Here is a 12211-nt window from a genome sequence, read left to right on the forward strand (position 1 = left end):
TTTGTAGTAGGAACTTTTTTGTATTTTCATGTATTTTGGCATGGGGGTGAGCTTAGCTATTGGAAGGGTGTGAGTAGCCCCCCTCTAGCTTCTCAAGGATTGCTTCCCAAGGAAGCTACCTTCCTTGCTTCTCAAGGAAACTTCCCATTGTAATTTCATGTATTTTGGCATGGGGTGAGCTTAGCTATTGGAGAGGTATGAGTAGCCCCCCTCTAGATTCTCAAGGAAGCTTTCTTCCTCTAGCTTCCCAAGGAAGCTACCTTCCTTGCTTCTTAAGGAAGCTTCCCATGTGCTAGACTATAAATAAAAACATGCGTAACACTTGTCATAACTTTGATGAATGAGAAACTTGTGAGACACACTTCAAAGTTCAACTTCCCTCCCTAATCTCCTTCAATTCCCACGCCCCCTCCCCCCCCCCCCCCCTCTCTCTTTCATTCTCTTCCTTCATTGAAGCTTCCTCTCTAAGCTTCTTATCCAAGGCACTCTCTTGGTGGTGAAGTTTCTCCTTCCATGGCTTATTCTCTAGTGGATGGCGCCTCCTCTCACCTCTTCTCCTTTGTCTTCTATTGCAACTCCATGGCTGAAAATCACCATTGAAGGAACTTATTAAAACTCAAAGATCCAGCCTCCATAGAAGCTTCTCAAGCAAGCTTCCATCAAGTGGTATCAAAGCACAAAAGCTTCAAGTAGGTGCTCCTTAAACCTCCATTAATTTTCAGCTTTACCTTCTCCTCCATTGTTGTTTCTTCATTTTTCTCCATTTATCTCCTCACATGTCTTGTGCTGAATGTTGTTAACATGATTTTTTAGAATTTCCGCTGATTAAACTTGCTATAGAAGCTAGATTTGATTTTCTATGGTTCAAATTTCTTGTTCTTGTTCTAGAACCATGAATTGTGTTGAGTTTAGCTTCCTTTGAGATTTGTATTGCTATTTTTTTTGGTTGAAACTTGAACCATAAAATTCTTTCAAAAACTTTAAAGTAGAAGAAAACCTCAAAAATCTAGAGTGACATGTTCACCTATTGTAGTTTTGTCATAGAAGTCATGTCTAGTCTTGAAACTTGTCACATAAGATTCCTTATGTTGTGATGAATTTTATTTTTTTTCTTGTTTCTTTGTCCAACTCATTTGTTCATGAGTGTATGAAATTTTTTTATCCTATTATTTGATTTGAGTCAAATCTTGCATGTCAATTAGTCCTTAACATGTTCATACATAATTCTTAAAGACTCTTTGATTGTGAACCTTTTCTTGAACTTTTAGGTTTCCTTATGATTTTGTCTATTGTGAATTTGAGTTTTGGTGATTGAATTGCTGGCTAAAATTTTGATCCTTGGTGAATGTTGAACTCCTAAAGTTATGGTAAACAAGCCTAGTGAATTTAACATACATAGGAAAGTTGAAAGTAAACCTAAGGCAATCAATATACCATGCTTAAAAAATTCGAAGTCTGAAATCGCTGGTACTAGCAGCTTGAACATACGAACTTGTAAAAATTATTGGGAATTGGTCACTACGAATTTTGAGCTGAAATTTTTACTAAATTTTCTAGAGTCATTCTAGGTTTCTCTTTGAGTCCTAGCTTGCTTTTATGTGCTTTTCTTTGCTTAATTGTTGAATAATCCTTGAAAATTTTTCTTGTTAAAACTCTATTGGTTTAGCTTTCATTTTATTTTTTTTGGTCTTTGGTTATTGTTTGTCTCTTTGTTTCCTGGTTTGTGAGTTGTCATATAAGAAATTGGAAAAGAGGATTGGTACCATCAATTGAAGAATTTGAGTCAAGAAGCAAGGGGCCAACCACCTTAAGAGATATTGGACAAAGAAGCACTCCAAATTGAGTGAAACACCAAAGAGGGAACAACCACCAAAATTGAGGACTTTTTTGTAATTTTGTAATTTGCAATTTACTTGTAATTAGACAATTGTATGTTTAGCTTCATTGCTTTCAAATTTTGTAACAAAAAGGCTTTTCATTGGAAGTGTGTTGGGAGCCTCTAATGGGTTACCCTACTTCCATTTGTGTGTAATAATTTTAGGCAATTTTCCCTTAGGAAAGTGAATGTTTTGTTGGGAACCTTAAATATGGTCATTCAAACACTCTTAGTATCCACCTAGTTTACATTTCTTGCTTACTTTCATAGCTTATTTTTTGTACTAGTCACACCTAGTTTATCTTGTTATTGCATAATACTTTCTTCTTGCTTATCATGCTTATCTTGAGTTCTTTTGAACCCTAGCTTTTACCTTTTGCAAACCCCCAACAAGAAAGAACCACAACTTAGGAACCAACATGAGTCATCATTCATCTAGTGTTAATAGTGAAGGTACTAGTCATAAGGACCCTCTATCTAGAATATTAGATGAGTTGGGTTCCCTCAAGTTATGGAAAGAAAAACTAGAAAGAAAAGAAAAGGGAAAAGAGAGGGTAGAAATAAGTCAAGATGAGAGGGAATAAATAAGGGAAGAAGAAAGAAGGAAAATACTAAAAGAGTTAAGAAAAGAAAAGGATGCCTCGTATAGTAGTCATGACTCCTGCAAGAGCCTAAGTGAAGAACTTGGTGACTATTATGGAGGAAGGCATAGGTCACATCCTAGACCTCACTCCCATATTAAGAGGCTAACATTAACCTCTCATACTTCCATGGAAAGGACAACGTAGAGGCTTATTTAGATTTGGAAATGAAGGTTGAGCAACTCTTTGCTTGTAATCATACAAGTGAGGAAAGGAAAGTTCCTTTAGCTATGCTTAGCTTCCAAGTGTATGTCATCTATTGGTGGACTTCCCTTGTTAGGGAAAGAAAGATTCATGAGGATCCTCTAGTAGAGTATTGGAATGACTTGAAAAGTTCCCTTAGGAAGAGGCACATCCCCTCCTACTATGAAAGGGAGCTTATAGACAAGCTCCAAAGACTTAGACAAGGGAGTATGAGTGTTGAAGAGTATAGGTGACAAATGGAGCTACTCCTTTTGAGAGCTGGGCTTAGGGAGGAGGAAAGAACAAGTGTTGTTAGGTTCCTTAGTGGACTTAATATGGAAGTGAAGGACAAGGTTGAGCTCCTTCCATATAAGGACCTAGATGACCTAGTCCAACTTTGCATAAGGATAGAGCAACAACTTAAAAGGAAGCCTACTTCAAAATCTTATGGCTCTCACTCTTATCCAAAGAAAGACCAAGGTCAAGGCATCCTAGGGGCTGCACCTTCTAAGCCCAAAGATGATAAGGGGAAGACAATAGAAAAGCAACCCCCTAAGGCTAGTATGCAAGAGAAGACTAGCTCTATAAAGTGCTTTAAATGTCTTAGAAGAGGGCACATTGCTTCTCAATGCCCTACCAAGAAAACTATGATTATGAGGGGCCAAGAAATTTATAGTAGCCAAGATGAGGCTACTACTTCACCTTCCTCTAGTGAAAGTGAAGAAGCAAAAGGGGAAGAATCTAGTGAAGAAATCTACCCCCAAGAAGAAGATGGTCTTTTAATGGTTTGTAGGCTTTTAGGAGGCCAATCTTGTGACTTGACCCAATCTCAAAGAGAGAATATTTTTCACACAAGGTGTAAATTTTTTTATAACTCATGTTCTCTCATTGTAGATAATGGTTCATGTTGCAATTGTTGCAGCACAAGATTAGTCTCTAAGTTGAGCCTTGCTATCACTTCCTATCCAAAGCCTTACAAACTTCAATGGCTCAATGAACAAGGGGAGATGATAGTCAATCAACAAGTGAAAGTGCCCTTCTCCATTGGAACATATAAGGATGAAGTGATTTGTGATGTAGTTCCTATGGAGGCAGGACATCTTCTCTTAGGTAGGCCACGACAATATGATAGGAAAATCATCTATATTGGCCTAAATAATGAGATAACCCTCATTGACCTTGGAACAAAGTTTGTGTTGCATCCTCAAACACCTTCACAGGTGGCCAAAGATCAACTAACAATGAAAAATAAAAGGGATGAGGAAGAAAAACTAGAAAACCAAAAGAAAAAGAAGGATAGTAAGGTCTTGTCTTCAAAGGCCAAGAGGAGGTAAAAAGACGAAAAGGATTCCTCCAAGAAGATTGTTAAGAAGGAAAATTATTTTGCAACAAAAAGTGATATCAAAAGAGCACTCCTTCTTAAACAATCCTTCTACCTTCTCCCATCAAGGGAAACCTCCCTTAGCACTACCACAATTCCTACATTTGAGACCTTACTCCCAAAGGTCCAAGAACTCTTACATGAATTTGGTGATATATTTCCCAAAGAGATACCCCCTAGGCTACCTTCTCTTAGGGGAATAGAACACAAAATAGACCTAGTCCCAAGAGCAAGCCTTCCTAATAGGCCAACCTATAGGACTAACCTTCAGGAGACTAAGGAGATAGAGTCTTAGGTTAAGGAATTGTTGGAGAAGGGTTGAGTCCAAGAGAGCCTAAGCCCTTGTGTTACGCCAGTGTTGTTGGTGCCCAAAAAAGATGGTAAGTGGAGAATGCGAATAGATTGTAAGACCATCAATAACATTACTGTAAAGTATAGGCACCCCATTCCTAGACTTGATGATTTGTTTGATGGGTTTCATGGTGCCAACATCTTTTCAAAAATTGATCTTAAAAGTGGTTATGACCAAATCAGGATGAAAGAGGGTGATGAGTGGAAAACCGCTTTCAAGACCAAGTTTGGTTTGTATGACTGGCTAGTGATGCATTTTGGGCTCAGTAATGCACCAAGCACCTTTATGAGGCTTGTGCATCATGTCTTAAGGGATTTCATAGGTAGATTTGTAGTTGTTTGTTTTGATGATATTTTAGTGTACAGTAGGAGCCTAGATAATCACTTAGGACATCTAAGGCAAGTTCTTTCAGTTGTTAGGAAAAACACTCTCTATGCCAATATATAGAAGTGTACCTTTTGTGTAGATAATATAGTTTTATTAGGTTTGTAGTTGATAGAAATGGAGTCCAAGTGGACCCTGAGAAAGTCAAGGCCATCCAAGAATGGCCCACCCCAAAATGTGTAGGAGATATTAGGAGCTTCCATGGAGGCACACATTGTTATCAAATACAAAAAGGGAAAAACAAATATGGTAGATGACACCCTCTCTAGGAGCCACACATTGTTTTGCTCCCTAAATTGTATGCTTCATATGAACATTTCTATCCCATTTATGAGAGTTGTGGGCAAAAGGCCCAAGATGGATTTTGATATGAACCCTCATGGCACAAGGGCTGACTTAGGATCGTCTAGGATTAAACCTTGATGGAAAATGCGGAAATTGATTAAGGAAAGGATGACGAATAAGGTGGTTAATTTCGTGGGTCTTAATAAGGTGGTTCTTGGCATAAAATGGAATAATGAGATGAGAAAACGTAGGTTAAGTGGTGGCTAGACAGAAATATAGAAATGGCAAAGACTCAAGCTACAGGGCTCCAAATGAGGTGATTCCAAAACGAGGTGAAAGGTCTCGTCTTGAAATTCAATTTAGGCTCAAGAATCACTTAATTTGAGCGCGTAAAACGGGAGTTATGACCACGAGATAATTCTGGGCAGAAGTGGATTTTCTGGAATTGTGGTTTGAAAGAACAAGGTTGAAGATGAAAGGAAGGAAATAATCACTCTTTCCGGCGAGGGCAACACACAAAGGTTGTAAAAGTCCTTTGATACAGCCAGGGTGTTCTTGAATCACTTAATAATTTAGGAGAATCACTCTCACTAAAATAAAAGAGATAAACTCTAATTTTCTGAATAAAACTCAACTTGTCTTTATTGATAAAATGGTTCAGCTTATATAGAAGCTTTACACCAGATTTTAGTAATGACCCACTAACCTAGAATTAAAATAACTTAATGCCATTAACCTAGGGAATTAAAAAAAACTTAATGGCTGAGTGTAACTGAAATTGTGGCAACCAAAAGTCACCCCCAACAGCCAACAAGTCAGCCACCATTTGGACTCCCAAAAGGCTGATGCCTAGGTTGCCAATTGGGCCCTTATTACAACTTGAACTAAACCTAACTAAAGCCCTTTTAGTTGATTAACCCAAAACATATTTTTGGTCAGCCAACTTTACAAGGATTGGGCCATTATTTAGACAAACTAAACACTCTAAAATTGAGACAAAGTGGTGCCATTTAGTCCTCCTCCATTTGGGCCATGATACAACTCACAACCTTGGACTTTTCTCCTTGAAACTTGGGGCTTGTATTCAAATAGTATGGACACCACTTGTTGAAGAGCTTCCTTGGCTTTCCTTGCTCTAGCCCTTGTCATAGGTCCTCTAAGTCCTTCAAGTGGATCCTTGCCCTTGCTCTTGGTCTTGTCCTCATCATTCTCTCCCTCTTGAGAAGGATTTGTCCTAAAATCGGATTCTCCATCTGCATCAAAAAGAGATAAATCAGAGACATTGAAGGTGGAACTAACATTATACTCACCGGGCAGCTCAACATTGTAAGCATTGTCATTGATTCTTTCAAGCACTTGAAATGGTCCATCTCCCCTTGGTTGAAGCTTTGATTTCCTTTGTTCCGGAAACCTTTCTTTTCTCATGTGCACCCAAACCCAATCTCCGGGTTCGAAGACAACCTTCTTTCTCCCTTTGTTGGCTTGTTTAGCATAGCTTTTATTTTTCCTCTCAATTTGATCTTTGACTCTCTCATAAAGCTTCTTCACATAGTCCGCCTTTGCTTGGCCTTCTTTATGCTTAAAAACTGAAACATTAGGCATAGGCAAAAGATCAAGAGGAGTTAGTGGATTAAAACCATAAACAACTTCAAAAGGAGAACAACTAGTGGTGCTATGAACAACTCTATTGTAAGCAAATTCAACATGGGGTAAACAAGCTTCCCAAGTTTTTAAGTTCTTCCTCAAAACTGTCCTAAGCAAAGTTCCCAAAGTCCTATTAACAACTTCCATTTGCCCATCGGTTTGTGGGTGACAAGTGGTTGAAAATAACAATTTAGTGCCCAACTTGCTCCACAAAGTCCTCCAAAAATGGCTTAGGAACTTAGAGTCCCTATCACTAACAATGCTCCTTGGCAAACCATGGAGTCTCACAATCTCCTTGAAAAACAAATCAGCCACATGGGAAGCATCATCAACTTTTTTACATGGAATAAAATGAGCCATTTTAGAAAACCTATCAACAACCACAAAAATGGAATCTCTACCATTGCTTGTTTTTGGCAGCCCCAAAACAAAATCCATGGATAAATCAATCCAAGGATACTCCGGAATTGGCAATGGAGTATACAATCTATGAGGCTTTACCTTAGACTTTGCCCTTTTACATACAATGCAATGTTCACAAAATTTCTGCACATCCTTTTTCATATGAGGCCAATAAAAATGTTCTTGTAATGTTTCTAGAGTCTTTTGGACCCCAAAATGCCCCATTAAACCTCCTTCATGTGCTTCACAAACAAGCAAATTTCTAGTAGAACATTTAGGCACACACAATTTGTTTTCTTTCAAAAGAAAGCCTTCATATCTAAAGAAACCATTTTCTGAAAATTTTTCACAATTTTTAAAAATTTATTCAAAAGTTTCATCATTTTCATACATGTTTTTCAAACATTCAAGACCAATCAATTTTGTTTCAAGCATAGAAAGTAATGCATGACGCCGAGAAAGAGCATCGGCTACAATATTACCTTTTCCCTTTTTATGTTTGATAACATAAGGGAATTGCTCTAGGAATTCCACCCACTTCGCATGCCTTTTGTTAAGCTTGCCTTGCCCCTTGATATATTTGAGGGACTCATGGTCACTATGAATGACAAATTCCTTGGGATAAAGGTAGTGTTGTCATGTTTTCAAAGCCCGTACTAAGGCATACAAATCCTTATCATAAGTTGAATAGTTAAGGGTAGGACCACTTAACTTTTCACTAAAATAAGCAATTGGATGGCATTCTTGCATCAACACAACCCCAATCCCAACATTTGAAGCATCACACTCAATTTCAAAAGATTTTTGAAAGTTTGGCAACGCAAGTATGGGGGCATTAGTTAGCTTTTGCTTAAGAACATTGAAAGCTTCTTCTTGTTTCTCTCCCCATTTGAAACCAACATTTTTCTTGAGCACTTCATTGAGAGGTGCTGCCAATGTGCTAAAATCCTTCACAAATCGTCTATAAAAACTTGCTAAGCCATGAAAACTCCTCACCTCGGTCACGGACTTAGGTGTAGGCCATTCTTGAATAGCCCTAACCTTCTCCTCATCAACTTGCACTCCTTTTGAACTCACAACAAAACCAAGAAACACAACATGGTTAGTACAAAAGATGCATTTTTCAAGATTGGCATACAATTGTTCTTCTCTAAGCACAGTCAAGACAGATTTTAAATGATCAATATGCAAATCAAGTGAAGTGCTATAGATAAGAATATCATCAAAGTACACCACAACGAACTTTCCTATGAACTCTCTCAAGATATGGTTCATTAGTCTCATGAAAGTGCTAGGAGCGTTAGTTAGGCCAAAAGGCATAACCAACCATTCATACAAACCATATTTTGTTTTAAAAGCAGTTTTCCATTCATCCCCTTCTCTAATCCTAATTTGATTGTATCCACTTTTTAAATCGATTTTAGAAAAGTAACATGCACCATGCAATTCATCAAGCAAATCATCAAGCCTAGGTATAGGATGCCTATATTTAATGGTGATGTTATTAAGGGTTCTACAATCGGAACATATGCGCCATGTCCCATCCTTTTTAGGGACCAAAATCACTGGGACAGCACAAGGACTCATACTATCTCTTACCCAACCTTTGCTAATGAGTTCATCCACTTGTCTTTGAATCTCTTTGGTTTCTTGTGGATTACTTCTATAGGCTGGCCTATTGGGCAAAGAAGCTCCCGGAATGAGATCAATTTGATGCTCAATTCCCCTCAAAGGTGGTAGTCCACTTGGCACATTTGGTGGAACACATGTCTTGAAAATCCTGCAAAAGAGTTTTAACACTAGAAGGCACTTCAAAATCATCAAAAGTGTTAGTGGTCAAAATCTGATTTTTGCAAAACAAGATATATAGTGACTGTTTAGCACAAAACAACCTCTTGACCTCACTTTTTGTGGTTAAATAGCTCTCCCTCACTTCAAATGTTTCACTCTTCTTTTGTTCACTCTTTTTCCTCTCAAGTTTTTCCCTCTTTTTCTCACTCTCAAGTGTTTTGCTCACTTTTTCTTTTTCTCTTTTCTCTTGAAGAAGTTTTTCTCTCATTTTCTTTTGATCCTCACACACTTCTTGTGGACTCAATGGCTTGAGCACAATCTTTTTGTCTTGGTGCATGAAAGAGATCTTGTTGGTGTAACCGTCATGATTGGCTCTTTTATCAAATTGCCATGATCTCCCTAAAAGTAAGTGGCTGGCCTCCATAGGAACAACATCACAAAGTACCTTATCATTGTATTTCCCAATGGAAACGTCCACTTCAACTTGCTGCCTCACTTGCACCTCCCCATCCTTACTAAGCCATTGAAGTTTGTATGGCCTTGGATGTGGTTTAGTAGCTAAATTTAGCTTTGACACTAATCTAGAACTAGCCACATTGGTGCAACTACCTCCATCAATGATCACCATGCACACCTTGCCATTGATTAAACATCTAGTGTGAAAGATGTTTTCTCTTTGGCTCTCCTCCTCATGCTTCAATTGACCACCAAGTAACCGCCTAATCATCAACAAATCTCCCTCCGAAGTCTCCTCTTCCTCTACGTACTCACTCTCCTCTTCCACTTCAACATCAGATTCACTTATATATTCTCCATCTCTAAGAACCATGGACCTTTTGTTAGGGCACTCATAAGCATAGTGTCCTAGGCCTTGGCACTTGAAACACTTCACATCTCTACTCCTTTTAGAGGGTTCCTCTTGGGACTTTGAGCGAGTTTTTGATGGGATAGGTGTGGAACTACTAGAAGTAGCAGCCCCATCTTTCTTACCTTTGTCTTTCCAACTAGAAGAACCAAAGTTGGTAAAACTCCTCTTAGCCACTCCCTTCCTTTTTAATTGTTGCTCTACTTGGATTGCTTTGTGAAGCAAATCATCCATTTCAACAAACTCCTGCAGCTCAACAATATCACGGATATCATTAGTCAAACCATTAAGAAATCGAGCCATAGTTACCTCCTCATCTTCTTCAATCTTTTCTTGAATCATGAGCACATCCATTTCCTTGAAATACTCCTCAACCCCCTTGTTGCCTTGGGTTAGTTTTTGGAGCTTGAATTTCAAGTCCCTTGAGTAACTAGCCGGCACATACCGCTTCCTCATGATCTTTTTCATCTCCGTCCATGTATCAACCATTGGCTCTTCATTTCTTGCTCTCTCCTTTTGTAGCTTGTTCCACCACACAAGAGCATAGTCGAAAAACTCCGTGGCGGCAAGCTTCACCTTTTGGTCCTCCTCATAGTTGTTGCATGAGAAAACATGCTCTATTTTCATCTCCCACTCCAAGTAGGCCTCCGGATCATTCTTTCCTATAAATGGAGGAATGTTGAGTTTAATACCATCAATTCGGTTTTGTCTAGGAACACCATCATTCCCTCTTCTCCTCCTTTCTTCTTCATTATGATCTCTATTCTCCATTTGATCCAACCTCTCATGGAGCGCATCATCTTGTTGTTTCATTAACCTCTCCAAATGTTGCATCAAAGCTTGCATTTGGAATTGCGAAAGCCCCACTCCATCATTAGGATTAGTACCTGACATCTCAAACAAACAAATCAAACGTAACAAGACAATTATAGTTGTTGTTTGAATACCTCACCCACTCAAGTGTATCACACAATTATGGCTTTTCTCTAATGAAACACTCTTGCCTTTTACCACTCTAATTCCCCTTGAGTTCTTTGGAAATTCAAGAGATTATGGCCACAACAAAGAACAATTCACCAATATGTGTAAGGTAAGGCTAGAGAGACAAGGAAAAGGTTAACCAAGAAAAAGGCTAACAATGTTTTTAGACACAAATGAAGGAAATAAAATTCAGAATTTAGGAATTCAAGTAACAATCCTTCATGCAACCAATATATTACCTTAAAGAGATTTTTTTTAAAGTTCTTCAAGCATGAACCATTCAACCCAATTTTTTTTTTTAATTTTGCTTATACGAAATTCTGCTTCTTTTTATTTTATAACAAAGAGATCAAAAGGCTTAACTTTTGCAATGGCTCAGACTAAAAAAAATATATGAATAAGAAGGTAATATAAATAGCAAAGAGAATAAAGAAGGATGTTACCCAATATTTCCAGCAAAGGAAGTGTTGATCCTAGAACCGGAGCTCTGATTACCAAATGATATGAACCCTCATGGCACAAGGGCTGACTTAGGATCGTCTAGGATTAAACCTTGATGGAAAATGCGGAAATTGATTAAGGAAAGGATGACGAATAAGGTGGTTAATTTCGTGGGTCTTAATAAGGTGGTTCTTGACATAAAATGGAATAATGAGATGAGAAAACGTAGGTTAAGTGGTGGTTGGACAGAAATATAGAAATGGAAAAAACTCAAGCTACAGGGCTCCAAATGAGGTGATTCCAAAAACGAGGTGAAAGGTCTCGTCTTGAAATTCAATTTAGGCTCAAGAATCACTTAATTTGAGCGCGTAAAACGAGAGTTATGGCCACGAGATAATTCTAGGCAGAAGTAGATTTTCTGGAATTGTGATTTGAAAGAACAAGGTTGAAGATGAAAGGAAGGAAAAAATCACTATTTCTGGCGAGGGCAACACACAAAGGTTGTGAAAGTCCTTTGATACAGCCAGGGTGTTCTTGAATCACTCAAGAATTTAGGAGAATCACTCTCACTAAGATAAAAGAGATAAACTCTAATTTTCTGAATAAAACTCAACTTGTCTTTATTGATAAAATGGTTCAGCTTATATAGAAGCTTTACACCAGATTTTAGTAATGACCCACTAACCTAGAATTAAAATAACTTAATGCCATTAACCTAGGGAATTAAAAAAAAACTTAATGGCTGAGTGTAACTAAAATTGTGGCAACCAAAAGTCACCCCCAACAGCCAACAAGTCAGCCACCATTTGGACTCCCAAAAGGCTGATGCCTAGGTTGCCAATTGGGCCCTTATTACAACTTGAACTAAACCTAACTAAAGCCCTTTTAGTGGATTAACCCAAAACATATTTTTGGTCATCCAACTTTACAAGGATTGGGCCATTATTTAGACAAACTAAACACTCTAAAATTGAGACAAAGTGGT

This window comes from Glycine soja, chromosome 13, assembly GCF_004193775.1.
Source record: "Glycine soja cultivar W05 chromosome 13, ASM419377v2, whole genome shotgun sequence".
Lineage (NCBI taxonomy): Eukaryota > Viridiplantae > Streptophyta > Magnoliopsida > Fabales > Fabaceae > Glycine > Glycine soja.